At 37.9% G+C, this 20,364-nt stretch overlaps 1 protein-coding gene and 1 non-coding gene across 2 annotated transcripts in view; both read left to right on the forward strand.

Annotated features, from left to right (window-relative positions):
* Positions 1 to 20,364, forward strand: part of HAPLN1 (hyaluronan and proteoglycan link protein 1) — a 78,700-nt gene that overhangs the window by 20,177 nt on the left and 38,159 nt on the right. The window lies entirely within an intron of this gene.
* LOC128592200 (U6 spliceosomal RNA) lies at positions 16,886 to 16,992 on the forward strand. The gene has a single exon (XR_008381800.1). It is a non-coding gene; the product is annotated as a U6 spliceosomal RNA (small nuclear RNA).

A 20,364-nucleotide genomic window follows, 5' to 3' on the forward strand; every position in this document is an offset into this window, starting at 1 on the left:
ATTACAGTGTATTGTAATACTGTGTCTATTTTATTATTAGTTATTAATAATTTATTACTGTGCCTTATTTATAAATTAAACTTTTGAAATTTATAAATTAAACTTTATCATAGGTATATACATTTAGGAAAAACACAATCCATACAGGATCGAGTAATATTTGTGGTTTTAGGCTTCCTTTGAGGGACATAGAACATCTCGACCACAGATGATGGAGACTACTTTATGTAAAGTATAAAGATATTACAATATTTTTATAATCCTTGGACCTTGTCTTTTACAAATGTTGTCATGCTTTTATTTCTAAATGTGTTTTAAAAAAATCCCACCATAAATTGGCATCATTTTTGCCCTAAAATGTCAATTATCTTTTGAAAACATTTATATAATAAGAAAAATGTCTTTACTTATTTAGTTTGTATATTTACTCTCTAATATCATTTTTCTCCTGCATGAAGGGTTTCCTTACATATTTATATATATTGTTGTATTGGCTGTTGATGAATCATTTGAGTTTTGTATGTCTAACAAATCCTTCATTTTACCTTCTTTTTTTTTTTTTAATTTTAGGTTAATGCGAGGATACAAACAACCAATCATAGTATTTGAATTTGTTAGGTAGAGTCCCTCATCTTTTTTGTTGTTGTTGTTGTTATTGACAGATATTTTTGCAGGGTAAAGAATTCTAGGTTGACAATTATTTTCTTTCAGTGCTTTAAAAATCTTGCTTGATGGTCTCCTTGCTTGCTTTGTCTCGGACAAGAAATCTGCCTTTACTTTTATTCTTCCGTCAATAACATTTTTTAACACCCGTTTTTCTTTGAGATTTTTTTCTTTAGTACTGACTTTAAACAATTTCATAATTAATTATGTGTCTTGGTTAAATTTTATGTTTCTGATGCTTAGGACTTGCCAAGCTTTTTAGGGTCTATAAATCTATAGTTTTCATCAAATTTGAAAATTTTCAGTTATACTTCTTCAAATTTTTTTCTGCTCTCCCCCGCTCTCCTTTGCAGTTTCCAATTACATATTCATTTGGCCAAGTAAGTTGTCCCAGAGTTCAGTGATGCCCTTTTACTTTCATTTTTCAGTCTTTTTTCTCTTTTATTTTTGGCATTTTTGATTGCAACATCTTCAACTTCACTAATCTTTTTTTCTGAATTGTTTAATCTGTCATTAATCTTACTGAGAAAATTTTTCATCTCAGACATTGTCATTTTCATCTCTAAATATTTTATGCAGGTCTTTTGTAAATGTCTTTTCACACCTCTATTTAACATGTTTTATAATTCTTCTAACATCTTTGACATTTGGAATGTAGATATAATAGCATTTTAATGTTCTCTACTATTTCTATCATCTATATAATTTTGGGGTCAGTCCATTGACTAATTTTTTTCCTCTTTTTTTCCCCTGTATTTTCCTGCTTCTTTGCATGGCTAGTAGCTTTCTATTGGATGCCACAAATTTTGAATTTTACCTTATTTAAGGCTGTATACATTGACTTTTTTATACATCTTACTATACATTGCTCAGAGATACGGTTAAATCTATGAAATAGTTTGATTATCTCAGGTCATTATTTCAAGCTCTGTTAACTGATACTAGAGCTACATTTAGTTTAGAATTACTTCCCCTCTACCATTGAGTAAAGATTCTTCTTGAGATTCTTAACCAATTCCCCAAGACTCACGAGACTTTTCTTTCTGCTTGTTAGAAACACGTACTGTTGCCAGTGCTGTGTGGAGATGTAGCCTTTAGGATGTTTCTTTCCTTGGTTTTAGATAGAATCCCACATACAGGTACTGACCAGTTCTTAACTGAATATTCTAGGGAAAAACTCTCTAAATTCCTGACGTTCTCTCCTTGTGCCTCAATCTCCTGTCCTCTACATCATTCTCCCTTCTCATATCTAGCAGCCTTGGATTTCCAAAACTCTTGGCTTCATCTCCTCAACTCAAGTTGACCAATAAGCTCTGAGTAGGTTCCTTCTCCCTGCACTGTAAGGAATTTTTTCATATTATCTAACTTTCTTTAGGAAGTAAACTGGGACAATTCTATAGCTCTCTTCACCTGTTTCTTGTTAATCGGAAGTTGCTGTTTTTTGTCTGATGTCCAGTATCTTGAGTGCTATTTTTTCCCCTGCATTTTGTCCATTTTCTATCTTACTGGTTTTAGATAGCCGTGTAGATCCTGCCTCCTTACTCCGTCTGGATCAGAAGCAGAAGTCCTAGATGGTTTTAAATGTTTGGTTTCCTTCATTTTCCTTGTCCTCTAAATACATTCATACATATAAAACATGTGGTAATACAAAAGTGATTTATTTTTAAAAAACAGGACAGTATTAAAGGACTCAACTGATAATCATAACAACATGCCTGACTATCTAATAGTTATGTAAATAGTTTCAATTTCCTTATCAACGTCTTCATTATATCAGACACTTTTCCTTAAGGAGGAGAAAATCTAGGAGGCAAAAATGGAAAGACCTCATTTGGAAAGAAGGATGTGTGACTCTTTAAGTATATAAAGCCCACATCGATAAACTGCAAAATAGCATTAATATGGCTATAAATAAAAATTAGTCCACATCTTACTTATTCTAGACTCCAAAGGATTTCTCAAAGATTTTTTTCATAAAACCTTTTGGTCCTCTTTTACAGAAGTTTCTTCAATGACCAAATAGCTAATGAGAATTCCTTGTCTTAAATGCTCCACTTTGAATAACATCTTACACTTTCCCCAAACTCAGGAATTCATCACCCTACTGAAAACCTATTTCTATGTCTGTAACTTTGGCTTTTATGATCTCCTTGGGTGGCTCATTTTTTTTTTTTCTCAGAGTTTCCAAACCCCAGATTATAAAACAACTAGTCTGCAAAGGTATCAGATATTCTTTAATTTTTTGCTTTGGTTGTTTTAAGGGAAAAAAAGAGAAGTCCAGAGTATTTTCAAATTTAAGATCGTCCTTTACATTATACAGAGTGCTGATGCCAGGAATGTGCCCCATGCAGCCTTTCTATTTAAGTAAACTGAAGATTGCTTCCTCAATTAGTTGAAACTTCTGGGTGGTCTTTTAAAAAAAAAAAACAGCCTTTGAAGAGAGTCATGTACTAACAATACTGTAAATGTAAAACAACATTTGCTCTTTAATTTTGAAGCTTAGAAAGAATGAATAGCAATTTACTATTTTTTGTTTGTTCATATAGAATTTCCTACTCTGGCTTTTAACAGGGAAACATTTCATGTAAATCCAATGGGAAAAAAAATTGAAAGTATAGCTATTTAGGCTTAGAATTAGCCAAGTGTATTTATTGAGGGTGTGTGTGTGTGTGTGTGTGTATACACATAATGCTCAAACTACCTGATTTGTTTACGTTTATATATAAATAGGTGTGTGCACACACATACGCTAATTTCTGTATTATAAGCAGTGATATGTATTACCTAAAAGTCTCTCTCCATTTTTGAGAAAATTGGCCATGACTTGACCTAGTCTGCACACGTGCAGACTTCAGCCTCACTTTCAGTGCTGACATCACTCCTCCGTGTCCTCTCCATCCTCCATCCAGGGACGCTTGCCCTGGGCAAGGTACTAAAGTTGGTTTTGTGGGCAAAACCTTCCAGAGACTCCTTTTTCCCTTTTACTCTTTTTGCCTGAGCAGTGAAAATATATAGTCAGTTATGAGCCCTTTTATTGCCCTGAAAGTGTCCTTTTAGCTACTATACACACCAGGGACATGTAGGGTAAGCCGGAGATGTTAGTAAGCTTCATTAATCAAATGCCCGTAACTGTGACTTTTATTACCATAGCAGCCATGTAAACAGTCACCACATTGGTGCTCAGAACGTTTAATTCTGGTTTTAGCTAAATCCACTGACTCTCACTCTTCCAGAAAAAAAGACAGTCAAATTCATTACAGAAGCGCCCACCAATATGAGCTTAATAATTGGGACTGGTTGGCCAGCGGACTGAGGAGATTTAAGGTAGACTACATGCCCATAGTGGACTTTGCAAATTATCCAAGCAAGTTTATTCTAAGTGGTATTTTTTTTTTAACTGTAAATACAGTGCCCATACTAAAAATTATACTTAGGTGGGGTGCCTGTTGCTCAATGGTTAGAGCACCAGCCTCATGCACCTGGGGCAGTGGGTTGAAGCCAGGACCTGCTAAACAAAACAAAACAAAAAATTAATAAATAAAAATTGTACTTAAACCTAAACACAGAACACTGAATTTAAGTTCCCCTTGGCACTGCTCAGCTTCATCAGATATGGGCCAAAACAGCATTGTTGGCAAATGAGAGTTATCATGGCCTTCGGTCTAGTTCTTTGTTGATGGGTTTTTAGAGGAATTCTTAGTGGCTATTTCTCATTGTGCATAAGCAGAGGATGAGAGAAGTTTTCTTTTTCTGTCCCCATTGTCCTAAATGTATTATTTTCTAGTGTTATTGTCTCCTCTCTCCTCAATCCATATTAATGTCTCCCATTCAAAAAAGCTTTCCTCAAATACCCATTCTCCAAAGTGGAGAAAAGAAAACAGATTCGAATCTGCATTTGGCAAATACTAGTACAGGAAATTTTCCAAAATCGTGAATGCCTACAAACGGGGTCAACATCCATTTGCTTTTCATGTGTATGTAATTATTGGAGAGAATTTGGTTTGGCAATTATGCCAGTATTTTGAAGCAACTTCATTTTACAATCGAGAATGAGGACTTCTTGGACTGTGCCAGTGAGTTCATGCCCTCATGCCAGATACATTGTGGATACTGAAAAGTCCAACTTGTGGAGAGAACTAAATAGAGACTGGCAGGAACTTTGCTGCTGCACAGGGCTGGGTGCATGTAGCCTGGTGCCTCGCAGGAGGCAGCCCAGTGGGTGATGTGAGTCAGTGATCACTGGTGTGATTCCTTACACAGAATGGTTCTCCCATTGCCTTAATAGTCACTGTGGAAGAAAAACCTTTAAATCAAAGTCAGTATTAGAGAAGTAAGAATTATTAGAAGACTGAACATAAAAGAAGCATTGGTTTGATGGGAGGAAATCATGAGGAAGCTACCACTTGGGTCAGGACCGCAGGTTGGAGGAGAGATCCATGAAGTGCACACGCATGAACAGCTGGAATGCCCCAGATACCAGTGTGCTAAAGAGGGAGAGAAGAAAGAGATGGAGAGAAGAAGGAATTGGTGGATATGAAATCAGTCACTTTGTCCCACTTGGCCTATTTTGTGACATAGAAATTCTTGCCTATCTAATATTTGTACCTTACCAAAACCAAGGGGGTGAAAAACAGCCTTTTGGTGTTTCAGTAGAAGAGCAATAACTGAGAATGTTCTTTATAAATGCATTTCCAGGATTTAAACAAAAAAGCAAAAATTAAAGAGCAATCAATCCTCCTGATGCTTTCTTTTTAAAATTTCATTCATATATATACATATATATTTCATATATATATATACATGATGTGTCAAAACATTAAAACTAACAGATATAATTTGCTAACTAATCATGAGGATATTTTTCCAGCCTATATGCTGGAAATAATACAATGTGAATGCTGTGCTGACAAAGTTGAGTGGCCAATCACATTAGTATGGCACCAAATGCAATCCATTGAGATCCCATAATGGTGAGAGATATTTGAGGACATGGATTGCATTTTATGTACTTGCCTCTAAAATATTGTTGAATGAATGCTTTGAATATGATCCCAGCAAGTAGCTATTTATTCTGTTTATGCATACTGCTGAACAGAAATTTATGTTCTTGCTGAGAGGGTTGTTTTGAAAAGACCTTCCTAAACTATCACGAGAGAATGCAAATTGTGGTCAAGAGGTTTCTAACCAAGGGCTGCATTATTCTCCTCTATGAGAGGAAGGGCAGATGTGTCCTTAGGCTGTCACTACACACTGAGAGAATATTTGCATTTTGGGCAATTTTGTTAAATCAATTTTGACTACACCAGTATTGCCGCTAATGATTCAGATGAGATCATTTTCTCTCCTTTGTTTCTCATGGATTTTTTGTTTTTTGCTTTGTAATCAACCAGTGCTCTTTTTATACCAGTTTCATTGCCTGTATTTCAGAATTTTTTCTAAATTCCAAAATACCTGTCACCTTAACTTCAGTCCGCTTCACCTTTTAGCTTCTTTTTTTGTTTATTTGTAGCAATGGCATTTTTACAGAATAAAATTCTTCCCTTGGAATTCAGGAAAGAAACAAACAATACACCCTTCCAGATGTAGAGCAAGTAAAAGTTAGCATGTTCTTGAACCCCTGGAAATTTAAATGACCTTCTTTTGTTTCCAGTCACTCGGCACCCACCTGCTTTTACTGTGGACATCCACCCCTTGGCCCCCCACAGTGCAGTTTCAGGGAGCTTTCCTGAATTCACTTACTGAGTGTCTGCATGGGGCAGGGAGGTGGGATGGGGGGCACGCAGTGAAGCGGGTAGGACGTGTGCCCCTGTGTAGTACCTTTGTAGTCAGCATTAGCAGAATGAAGAGGTGGTGTGGTTGCCTCTGAATCAGTTCATTGCTAGAATGTACCATCTGGAGGCCAAGGACATTGAGCCTTCCAACTTTATTGTTGTTATTACTATTGACAACTCGGATAAGAATCGCAGTATGCGGCGGACTTCACTGTCTTTGTCTCTTAGCTCAGCCAAAGGAGGTTTCTATAAACCTGGCAAGAAAGGACGAGCAGGGTTCAGAAGGTCTCACTAGAAGTGATTATATTTGACAGACTGGTCTGGTTCCCTCTTCTGCCTTTTCACCACTAGCAACAGCTATTCAGCTGTGTCTTTGTTTTACCTGTCATAACTGACCCTTTGTTAAGAGGGAGGTCAGCTAATTATGCAATGAGTGGGTCAAAGAGCATTATCCTTGAGCAAATTTTAAATTAGCAGGTATGGGGAAGTGAGATAGGTTGGCCTCGTGTCTTGTCCTTTCCTTTTTTTTTGGCTACATTTTACATTCCTAATTTTTGTTTTGACTCTGTCATTGGTAGTAGTACAACTTCAAACAATCTCAAGTATACCAGGGTAGAGAATTGCCATAGGGAATGCTGATGAAAAACCAGTCCCACTCACGCTAGGACTTAGATGGCTCAAACTGTGTTTATTTTCTATCATTGTGAGAATATTCTGTTAACCTGATGGGCTGGGGGTTGAGGGAGGTAGAGGAGGAGCAGTCAGCAGCAGGTGCCTGTGTAAATACTGTAATCGCACGTGCCTTATGGACTCCTATAAATGGACTACAAGAATTTGTGTGGAAACACTTGCAGGAAAGTGTAGGTGATCATACCCTTTTGGCCAAAAATGGTTCTTTCCTACCACAGTGGATTATTCTCTTCAAATAAGCAACAAAAGTTGGAAGATTTGCCTGTGGCAGGTTCAGATTGAGGTATCAACAGGCCAGAAAGGGTCATACCAGTCAGCCCAAGTGATGCAGCAATTGAGTTACAGTGGGAACCACTTTAATTACCTCCAGTTAACTCTAGTTCACCCTCACATCTGGCTGCACTTAGAACTACAGAGATGCCAAACTCTTTTATTCATTTGTTGAGTACTCGCTGGAAACTCAGGATTGTAAAGACCCTTACAACCAGGAGTATAAAGACTAATAAAATATGGTCCCTGCTCTCGGGAGTTTATACTTTTGGAATATCAGCCTTGAGTCAAGCAGTTTTAGATCCTTTCTTAATAGTTTATTATATGATTGTTTTTCATATTGGTATGAAATGTTATGATTTATTCAATAGGTAAGTTGAGTGTGTGTGCATGTCTAGAAGGCTACCACGTATGGTTGTGCAGGTTGTGCACTATACAATGCTGGGGGCTGTTATTTGTCCTGCAGTGCTCCATACAAACTAGCGGAGCCACCCTGGGCTTCTATTTGTGCCAGAGGACATAGTGGTGAACACATTTTCTACCCTCCTGGAGCTAATAATTACACATGCTGGCAATAACCTGGATTCTGCTATTGAATCCCATAAAATATTCTTGGTATCACTTTAAAGTTTGTAGCTTGACAATCATTTGCTATAACACAAAATGAAAATGTGTTAAATTTTTTACGTGTTCCTTGATGACACTAATCATTGAATTTATCACAATGGCTTTGATAATCTGGCCTTAAGAATGAGTGCAAGTTCAATAACTAAACCTTAGTTTTGAAATCTTTATATTTTACTTCTGCCAGAAATTGGAAATCTTTTAAAAATGTCGTATATGTGCAACTTCTCTAGTTATCAGAGTATATGTGACATGATTGAGAGGGTACCTCTTTGCAGTAGCTCTAACAGTTGTGTTTTAGCGTCTTATGAGACATGTAAAGGTAAGGAAAGTCACTGGCAGTGGTCGTGGCGTTTAGAAAACCTGCTGGTCTCAGGAAAGGTTCACACTGGCTTGACGTGCAAGGCCTTCCTAATCCCCGCCCTGACTGCCCGTCCAGCCTCACCTCTGGCCATTCTGATCAATCTGCTTTGCAGTCACATTGAGCTCCTGGGGTCACACAAGCCGGCTAGGCGGCTCCCTCACAGCCCATCTCCTTTGCGGGTGACATTCCCTTCCTTTCTTCTCCATCCCTTATCCGTCTTCCAGGCCCAGCTGAGCAATCGTCTTCTTCGTCAAATGAAGCCTCTCCCTTGCCAAGCTGGGATAGCTTCCTGCCAAGGCTGGAGCTTTGCACGGCTCCAGGGGCCTGTTCTCTCCGCGTGTTGGAGAGTCCTCCTCTTACTCCAGCTGCGCAGTGATGTGCCTCCGGGCCCTGCCTCCGGTGCCCAGCCTGCACCGTTTCCGGGACTCCCCTGAGGGTGACTGCTTAGGATGAGAAGCGAGGCAGGCTCGTCCTTGCCTGGCGGTTCGCGGCTGCTCAGTAGATAGCTGTTTGAGTGATGGCTCCGTACCGCGCGGTGCATAATTTAGGAACGCCTGAGATAGGCAGGGATTCCTGTCTTCGGGTCTGCTGGACGTTGTTCACTTAAGCTGTCTGGGGATCTTGTTTGCCGTGGTCTAAGCTTCCAGTCATTTCTCTCCCTCCCCCGTTGCCTTCTCCGGTGTTCCCTGGCTCTGAAGGGCACCGCTGCTCCTCTTTGCCCCGCTCCCCTTCCCTTCTGCCGCGCCTTCTTTCGTCTCTGCTCTTGTTCTTTCCTCCTTGCTTCTCAGCAGCAGGCAGTGGGGGCTTTATGCTCCAAACAGGAACAGTTTGCTAGGAACAGCAGCCATTTTTAGAAGTCAATTTCTGAACAGCCATTCACATCACATTCCCCATGACATTTATGTCTTCAGGATTCTCTCAGTATTTTCAGTACTGTGTGCACTAAAACTTATTTTCAGGTGTGCAGTTATTACCAACCTCTGCAGGTGACAGGTGCGGGATGGCTGTGTATGTGATGTTTTTCACAATTTTTAGATAACAATTCCTTCTGAAAAGTTGTACACGGTTAGCATGTCCCTTGCTTTCCAGGTACTGTATCCTCGGGATTACACTTCATTAACTAAATATAAATGTATCTGCATGGCTGCTAAAGTTAGCAAGGTTTCAGCCAGGCATGTCCAACCTAAGGCCCACAGGCCACATGAGGATTATGTGAGGATTTTGTTTATCTGCAGTAGTGGATATCATGAAAATTATGCACAGACCTTTGTTTTTGCTCATCAGCTTCATTAGTATTTGTGTATTTAATGTGTTTGCTCAGGACAACTCTTCTTCCAATGTGGTGCAGAGAAGCTAAAACATTGGACACCTGTGAAAGAGATTGTTCAAAGGTCATTAGCACATAAATTAGCCCAAGTTCAAAGGTCATTAGCACATAAATGAGCTCAACTATAACATGCCAAACATTGAGGCGAATTTGGGGGTTTTTGGTAATTGTTCCTGGATCTACTGTCGCTTTCTATGTAAATAGAAGCTTAGCTGTTTGGGGTCACTGCCTTCCACTTCCCTTTCTTAGTGCCCAGCCAGGAGCTCCACCACTTTTGAACGGCTCTCACTGGCATGGACTGGACCATCTCCATAATACTTCCCAAAACCATGATCAAGTTTAAAATGGAAAAACCTTGGAGAAGCTTGTATTGATAACGCTAATGGTGGGAATTTGGAGCCAGGTTGAAAAGGTGGATTTGTGAGAGGGGTGTGAGGCTGGTAATTTTGTAGTAATTAGACCCCTGAAAAACCTTCGAGACTATGATACTGCCCATATCATTGTATGTTATAATCATACGTGATTATTTAGTTTTGAGTTGATGGCAAACCTAATACTTACATAAAAGTTTTAAATGCCATTGTTCTTCATAAAAGAAAGCTAATAAGCATGTAGATTTGGGGATGGGGGTCTAGGATAGTCAGTTCTCACTGTCTGACTAAGCTTCAGTCCTTACAAAGAAAATTGGTTAATTGATTTTATTTGTTTTCAGAATGAACAAATTCCTTAGCTGAGGAAGTTGTAAATGAGAATTATTTTGTCTCAAAAAGCTGAAAAAAACCACTTTAAAGATCACTATAGTTTGATAGCCGGGCGTTGTGGCGAGTGCCTGTAGTCCCAGCTACTCGGGAGGCTGAGGCAAGAGAATCGCTTAAGCCCAGGAGTTGGAGGTTGCTGTGAACTGTGTGATGCCACGGCACTCTACCGAGGGCCATAAAGTGAGACTCTGTCTCTACAAAAAAAAAATAAATAAAGATCACTATAGTTTGAAAGCCTATTAAGATGAATTTACCTGGCTTATTGTACCCTCAATGAATCCCCAACAATAAAAAAAAAAAAAAGATGAATTTGGGGGCTGTATTGTGTATCACAAAACCAAATTTGAAACTCAATTTAAAGAGCTTAGCTGTCAGTATTTGCCAGGGTAATTGGAAAATATTGTATCTGCTGCCTGTTTTGTACTGTATGGACACAGCATTTTGGGCTGGAACAGACTTTGTTACTTATAAACCAGCGAACAGCATTGTGACAAGATTGTGTTTTAATGTGAACCAATGTTAAATCTACTTCAGGGTCTTGGAAGATATCTTAAAGGTGATTCCCAGAAAAGATTAGGACTATATCGAGTGGAGAGGAGAAAGACATTTCTGCAGAAAAAAAAAGGAAAAAAAAGGATTTATTTTGTTTTCATTATGATACTTCAAAAAATCAGTGATTATGGAACTCTAATTGTATCTAGAAGTCATAATTGACAAATTTCTAATCCTTTTTATCTAAAAAGGATTTCTTGAACATTTTGTTTTTTTTTTAATTTTCAGCAACGTTATGCTTTTATGTCTTGCAAACAGGTATCAATCTAGATTTATAATTTCTAGGTTAAAATAAAGTCAAAAAGCAACAAGCGGGAAATTATTAAAATAAATGCAATTAACAGCCTAAAATATAAAAACCTCTTAAAAATAAGAATAATTAACATTCAAATAAAAAATTAGGCTAAGGATAAATGATTGACAAACTACATAAAATAATATCAAATAACCTCAATAATAAACAAAGAAATCCAGACTCAAGCAATAAAACCATTTTGCCTATTACAATGAACAATATTAGAACAGTATTAGAATAGTGACAATGCATGCTGTTGCCAGGTGTGGAAATAAGGTACCTTCACAGTGGTGGAGGTAATTGCGTCAGCATGTATTAATACAATAGCCATTTTAACAGTACATTGTTATGTTTGACCCATCAATTCTGCTTCTAGAAATTTTTCCTTAAAAAATTACATAAATATACAAGGATGTGACTAAAAACAAAAGAAATTACATTCTCTAGTGTAGTATATAGTCTTTATGCAAACAAAGGAAAATAAAACTTGAGTTTTAAGTATAATGAGAAGTTTACATTTTAGACATCTATTAATTGTTGATTAGATTACAAAGTCTGATTCAGTAACAACCATCTCTTCAGTAACTATATACTGGGCTTTGAAATATACAAAGATAAAAGAATCTTTCTACACCTTCTCAGACTCTGGTAGTTATTTAAATACAGTAGAACCTCAGTAAGTTGACCACCCACAGAACCGTAATAAACTGGTCAATGCTGCGTCCTCCCTCCTGTACCCTCCCTGCCTCCACACCGGCTGGCTCATCTGGCCAGGGACTCTGGTAGCTGCCTGCCCTCCGGAGCCCTCCCTGCCTCTGCACAGAGCCCTTCTCCTGGCTAGAGACTGCTGGAGCCTTGGGCTCTCTGTGCCAAAGTCACTGGGCGCCAGGCACTCCCAGAACTGTGAACACCACTTCCTGCCCTGTTGCTGGATTTGGGTGTGTCACACTCTGGAGATGCTTCCACTACCAAAACTCCCCGCTGGGGCAGCCACAGAGGAACTATACAGGGTCACTCCCTATAAAGATACAGCAACAATAGAGTAATCCCACTGGTGTCTAATCTTGTAGAGACACCTCCTCAACTCTGAGGACGTCCAGAGGCAATGGTGAAAAACAGTCATGAGGCAAAATCAACAGAAAAACTCTGGCAATATGAATAATCAGAGTAGATCAACTCCCCCAAGGATCAATGGGGCAGACACAGCACAAGATCCCATGCACAAATAGCTGAGATGTCAGAAATCGAATTCAGAATATGGATAGCAAATAAGATTGAATTAGAATTCCAAGCAGTAACCCAAAAGATATCTCAAGAACTCAATGAATTCAAAGGCCAAATGACCAAAGATTTTGACACATTTGAGACAAGAAGTTGCAGCCCTCAAAGATCTGAGAAACACAGTAGAATCCCTCAGTAACAGAATGGAGCAAGCAGAAGAAAGGATTTCTGACTTTGAAGACAAAGCTTTTGAATGCTCCCAAACTCTCAGAGAGGAAGAGAAATGGAGGGCAAAAATAGATCACTCTCTCAGAAAGCTCTGGGGTAATTTGAAGAAAATCAATATTCGTCTTATAGGGATACCTGAAAGTGACAAAGTGGCTTCACAAGGCACAGAGTATCTTCTCTATGTGATTATGAAGGAGAACTTTCCAGACATGCCAAGAGATTCTGAAATTCAGATAGCAGACAGTTTCAGAACTCCAGCACGACTCAACCCAAATAAGACATCCCCCAGACACATCATAATCAATTTCACTAAAGTTAATATGAAGGAGAAAATTCTGAAAGCAGCCAGATGAAAGAAAACCATCACCTACAAGGGTAAGAATATTAGAATAACTGCAGATCTCTCTGCTGAAAACTTTCAAGCTAGAAGAGGATGGTCATTGACTTTTAATCTCCTAAAACAAAATAACTTTCAACCCAGCATCCTGTATACAGCTAAACTGAGTTTCATTTATGACAGAGAAATTAAATACTTCAATGACATTCACATGTTGAAGAAATTTGCCATAACTAAACCAGCTCTCCAGGATATTCTCAGACCTATCTTCCATAAAGACCAGCGTAATCTTCCACCACAAAAGTAAGCCCACCCAGAAAATTTTGATCAAATTCCAATTTCCACAGTCACAAAAGGATTAAAAATGTCCACTGGACTCTCAAAAGGCTTATCAATACTCTCAATTAATGTGAATGATTTAAACTGTGCTCTAAAGAGGCACAGGTTGGCTGACTGGATACAAAATCTCAAGGCAGATATCTGCTGCATACAAGAATCGCATTTTACATTAAAAGACAAATATAGACTCAAGGTGAAGGGATGCTCGTCTATACTCCAGGCAAATGGAAAGCAGAAAAAAGCAGGCACTGCAATCCTATTTGCAGATGCAATAGGCTTTAAACCAACCAAAATAAGGAAGGATAAGGATGGACACTTCATATTTGTTAAAGGTAATACTCAATATGATGAGATTTCAATTATTAATATTTGTGCACCCGACCAGAATGCCCCTCATTTTATAAGAGAAACTAACAGACATGAGCAACTTGATTTCCTCCAGTTCCATAGTAGTTGGAGATTTTAACACCCCCTTAGCAGTGCTGGATAGATCCTCCAAAAAGAAGCTAAGCAAAGAAATGTTAGATTTAAACTTAACCATTCAACATCTGGACTTAACAGACATCTACAGAACATTTCAACCCAACAAAACTGAATACACATTCTTCTCATCAGTCCACAGAACATACTCCAAAATCAACCACATCCTAGGCCACAAATCTAACCTCAGCAAATTTAAAAAAATAGAAATGATTCCTTGCATCTTCTCAGACCATCATGAAATAAAAGTTGAACTCAATAACAACAGGAATCTGCATACCCATACAAAAACATGGAAGCTAAACAACCTTATGCTGAAGGATAGATGGGTTATAGACGAGATTAAGAAGGAAATCACCAATTTTTTGGAACTAAACAAGAATTAGGCATGAATTACCAGAACCTCTGGAATACTGCAAAGGCAGTCCTAAGAGAGAAATTTATAGCACTGCAAGCCTTCTTCAAGAAAATGGAAAGAGAGGAAGTTAATAACTCAATGGGACATCTCAAGCTACTGGAAAAGGAAGAACACTCCAACCCCAAACCCAGCAGAAGAAAAGAAATAACCAAAATCAGAGAGGAATGAAATGAAATTGAAAACAAAAGAATTATACAACAGTTGTATATACAATTATACAAAAATCCAAAAGTTGGTTTTTTTGAAAAGATCAATAAAATAGATAAACCTTTGGCCAACCTAACCAGGAAAAACAGAGTAAAATCTCTAATTTCATCAATCAGAAATGGTAACGATGAAATAACACCAGACCCCTCAGAAATCCAAAAAAATCCTTAATGAATACTACAACAAATTCTACTTCAGAATATGAAAATCTGAAAGAAATCAACCAATACCTGGAAGTACGCCACCTACCAAGACTTAGCCTGAATGAAGTGGAAATGTTGAACAGGCCTATATCAAGTTCTGAAATAGCATCAACTATACAAAATCTCCCTAAAAAGAAAAGCCCAGGACCAGATGGCTTTCTGTCAGAATTCTACCAAACCTTTAAAGAAGAACTAGTACCTATATTACTAAACCTCTTCCAAAATATAGAAAAAGAAGGAATATTACCCAACACATTCTATGAAGCAAACATCACCTTGATCCCAAAACCAGGGAAAGACCCGACAAGAAAAGAAAATTATAGACCAATATCACTAATGAATATTGATGCTAAAATACTCAATAACATCCTAACAAACAGAATCCAACAACACATCAAAAAAATTATACACGACCAAGTGGGATTTATCCCAGGGTCTCAAGGATGGTTCAGTATACGTAAATCTATAAATGTAATTTAGGACATAAACAAACTAAAAAATAAAGACCATATGATTCTTTCAATTGATGCAGAAAAAGCTTTTGATAATATCCAGCATCCCTTCATGATCAGAACACTTAATAAAATTGGTATAGAAGGGACATTTCTTAAACTAATAGAGGCCATCTACAGCAAACCCACAGCCAATATCATATTGAATGGAGTTAAATTGAAATCATTTCCACTTAGATCAGGAACCAGGCAAGGTTGCCCATTGTCTCCATTGCTCTTTAACATTGTAATGGAAGTTTTAGCCATTGCAATTAGGGAGGAAAAGGTGATCAAGGGTATCCATATAGGGTCAGAAGAGATCAAACTTTCACTCTTCGCAGATGATATGATCGTATATCTGGAAAATGCTAGGGATTCTACTACAAAACGTTTAAAGTGAACAAGAAATACAGCAAAGTCCCAGGCTACCAAATCAACACCCATAAATCTGTAGCCTTTATATATACTAACAATAACCAAGCCGAAAAAACAGTCAAGGACTCTACGCCTTTCACAGTAGTGCTAAAGAAGATGAAATCTTTAGGAGTATACCTAACAAAGGGCATGAAAGATCTCTACAAAGAGAACTATGAAACTCTAAGAAAAGAAATAGCTGAAGATGTTAACAAATGGAAAAACATACCATGCTCATGGCTGGGAAGAATCAACATTGTTAAAATGTCTATACTACCCAAAGCAATATGTAATTTTAATGCAATTCCTATTAAAGCTCCATTGTCATATTTTAAAGATCTTGAAAAAATAATACTTGGTTTTATATGGAATCAGAAAAAACCTCAAATAGCCAAAACATTACTAAGCAATAAAAACACAGCAGGAGGAATCACGCTACCAAACCTGAGACTGTACTATAAATCAATAGTGATCGAAACAACATGGTATTGGCACAAAAACAGAGAAGTAGATGTCTGAAACAGAATAGAGAACCAAAAGATGAATCCAGCTACTTAGCATTATTTGATCTTTGACAAGCCAATTAAAAACATCAGTGGGGAAAAGATTCCCTATTTAACAAATGATGCTGGGTAAACTGGCTGGCAACCTGTAGAAGATTGAAACTGGACCCACACTTTTCACCATTAATTAAGACAGACTCTCACTGGATAAAATATTTAAACTTTAAGACATGAAACTATAAAAATACTTGAAGAAAGTGCAGGGAAAACTCTTTTTTTTTTTTTTTTTTTTTATTGTTGGGGATTCATTGAGGGTACAATAAGCCAGTTACACTGATTGCAATTGTTAGGTAAAGTCCCTCTTGCAATCATGTCTTGCCCCCATAAAGTGTGACACACACTAAGGCCCCACCCACCTCCCTCCATCCCTCTTTCTGCTTCCCCCCCCCCATAAACTTAATTGTCATTAATTGTCCTCATATCAAGATTGAGTACATAGGATTCATGCTTCTCCATTCTTGTGATGCTTTACTAAGAAGGGAGGCGGAGCAAGATGGCAGCCGAGTAACAGCTTCCTAGCATCTGGGCACCGTGAGTATGGGGAGATAGGACTCCAGGCATCTCTGGCTGGTGATTGTGCAGGGAAAACTCTTGAAGGAATTGGCCTGGGTTAGGTTTTATGAGGAGGACTCCCCAGGCAATTGAAGCAGTATCAAAAATACACTACTGGGTGCTCGCTTCGGCAGCACATATACTAAAATTGGAACAATACAGAGAAGATTAGCATGGCTCCTGCGCAAGGATGACACGCAAATTTGTGAAGCATTCCATATTAAAAAAAAAAAAAAATACACTACTGGGACCTGATCAAAACTAAAAAGCTTCTGCACAGCCAAGAACACAGTAAGTAAAGCAATCAGACAGCCCTCAGAATGGGAGAAAAATATTTGCAGGTTATACCTCCGATAAAGGTCTAATAACCAGAATCCACAGAGAACTCAAACGTATTAGCAAGAAAAGTACATGTGATCCCATCTCAGGGTGGGCAAGGGACTTGAAGAGAAACTTCTCTAAAGAAGACAGACGCACCATCTACAAACACATGAAAAAAAAGCTCATCATCCTTAATCATCAGAGAAATGCAAATCAAAACTACTCTGAGATATCACCTAACCCCAGTAAGAGTAGCCCACATAACAAAATCCCAAAACTAGAGATGTTGGCGTGGATGTGGAGAAAAGGGCACACTTCTACACTGCTGGTGGGAATGCACACTAATACATTCCTTCTGGAAGGATGTTTGGAGAATACTTAGAGACCTAAAAATAGACCTGCCATTCAATCCTATTATTCCTTTACTAGTTTTATACCCAGAAGACCAAAAGTCACAATATAACAAAGACATCTGTACCAGAATGTCTATTGCAGCCCAACACATAATTGTTAAGTCATGGAAGAAGCCCACATGCCCATCGACCCACGAATGGACTAGCAAATTGTTGTACATGTATACCATGGAATATTATGCAGCCTTAAAGAAAGATGGAGACTTTACCTCTTTCATGTTTACATGGATGGAGCTGGAACATTCTTCTTTTTTTTTTTTTTTTTTTTTTCTTTGTGTGTGTGGTTTTTGGCCGGGGCTGGGTTTGAACCCGCCACCTCCGGCATATGGGACCGGAGCCCTACTCCTTGAGCCACAGGCACCGCCCATGGAACATTCTTCTTAGCAAAATATCTCAGGAATGGAAGAAAAAGTATCCAATGTACTCAGCCCTACTATGAAGCTAAATTATAACTTTCACATGAAGGCTATAACCCAACTATAGCACAAGACTATGAGGAAAGGGCCAAAAAGGGGAAGGGAGGGGGGAGGTTAGGGTGGAGGGAGGATAATGAGTGGGGCCACACCTACGGTGCATCTTAGAATGGATACAGGCGAAACTTACTAAAGGCAGAATACAAATGTCTACATACAATAACTAAGAAAATGCCATGAAGGCTATGATGAACAGTTTGATGAGAATATTTCAGATGGTATATGAAACCAGCACATTGTGCCCCTTGATTGCACTAATGTACACAGCTATGATTTAACAATAAAAAATTAATTAATTAATTAATTAATTAATTTTTAAAAAATGGTCAATGTGGGGTAGTCCACCTAAGGAACTTCCATTGGGTACATGTGTTGCGTGTCCAGTCTACGAAAATTAGGTCAACTGAAGGAGGTTAAATGTAGGGACGTGGTCAACTATGGAGGGTCTACTGTATATGTGATTTGCAGAATTCTTGTTCTTTGTGAACTACTTTACATGCAGTGGTGAGGTTAGCCTTGGGTTCTGAAATACATAGAAAACTTGTTGCAGTCCCATCTGTGATGGCGGCAAAGCTGTCTTGTAGATGATTTGTGGTTGTATTTTTAGATCTGGTGTTAATGTAATGTTTAACTGATAGCTGCTGAAATTTTGAACTTTAAAAGAATTACTAAAATTTTAAATGAATGGAATCTAAAATATTGGTGGTTTTACTAGCATGATTAGAAACATTATCAAAAGTGATTTAGTGGGCAGCACCTGTGGCTGAAAGAAGTAGGGCTCCGGCCCCATATACCGGAGGTGGTGGGTTCAAACCCAGCCCCTGCCCCACCCCCCAAAGTGATTTAGTTGAAAGTGATGTTATGATTGATTTTCTACCCCTATAAACCCTACTTATAAAAATTGTAATTTAAAAATTTTTAGTTTTAAATTATAAAACCTGTAACTAACAGGTTTGCATTTAGTTGTATGCATGTGAGCAAGATTTTAAACTCGTTTTTATGTATGTTACACTTGAAAGCAGTCCTTGAAAGCAGTCCTTTCTCATAAGTCCTGAGACCTTATGAGAAAGTTATTTCCATGTTTTTAAAATTATTTAAAAAACTGTTTTAAAATGGAAATAGTTTTATATTATTTGCTTTTGTCCATTTTTGGATTCATGTTTGATAGGAAACAATCAAATAGCAATTTAAGCTATTAATATTCCCAGAACATTCCTTTAGAACAGTGGTTCTCAACCTTCCTAATGCCATGGCCCTTTAATACAGTTCCCTTGGGTCATGACCCACAGGTTGAGAACCACTGCTTTAGAAGGTTTCAGAAGAAAACTGTACCTTACTGGTTAAAAGGGGCCTTCTGATCTCTTTAATACGCTTCCGTTAAAGTCCTATTTAGATTGCATTTCACTAGGCAATACAACATATCTGCCTTTATGATGTTAATCTAGTGCCAAATTTCTTATAAGTGTTCAAATATTATTTAGTATTCCTGATAATAAAAATGAGCAATTCTATTTTCCACATTAAGAAAAAATATTTTCAGGTCTAATTTTATGTCACAATATTATAAAATGTTTTGTTGTTGATGATGCTGATGAGACTTTTGGTCATAGAAATAAGAATGAGTGAATCTATAAAATGATGTCTTTCCTGTATAAGTGTGCCACAAGAGCATACCCTTTAAAGAGTATTTATTACAATGCCCACATATCATGGCAGCATTAAGTGTATTAAACTACAAAGAAAGTATGAATTTGCCTGGGAAGTGTCCACATGCTAATTTGTATTGTGACAGATTTGATCATCTTTTGAGAAGTGTTCGGGAGGTGATTTGATTTTTGATGATTTGATTTTCTTTATGTGTAATAATAGAATACAAATGTTCTGCAGCCTATAAGGGAGGCATTTTTCAATACAATCATAATGTAATATTTATATTGGTTCTTGTCCAGTTTTTAATACTCTGTGGTAAAATTACGATATTAGGGCAGAAAAAAATTATGGTAAGTTTCCCAGAGATAAACCCAGGAGAAGATAAGAGGTTTATTTGTTTGCTTGCTTGTTTTGAGACAGAACTTCACTCTGTCACCCTGACTAAAGTGCAGTGGCAGTGGTGTCATCACAACTCACAGCAAACTCAAACTCCCATGCTCAAGTGATCCTTCATTCAGTTATTTAGAAACAAGAAAATAGCGTCCCTGCACTTACCAGAACTTATACATGTGTCTGTGCGCGTGCACTCCCCACAGGAGTAGAAGAATATTCAATAGAAGGCTGTACACTTGAATACTATGAGCACTAAATTCAATCTGTACCTTTATTCAGGTGTGCTTTTCATCTTTATTTTAGAGAAATCAATAAACAAACAAAACCACTGCAGAACCTATCCAAAA

This window comes from Nycticebus coucang, chromosome 1, assembly GCF_027406575.1.
Source record: "Nycticebus coucang isolate mNycCou1 chromosome 1, mNycCou1.pri, whole genome shotgun sequence".
Classification (NCBI taxonomy): Eukaryota; Metazoa; Chordata; class Mammalia; order Primates; family Lorisidae; genus Nycticebus; species Nycticebus coucang.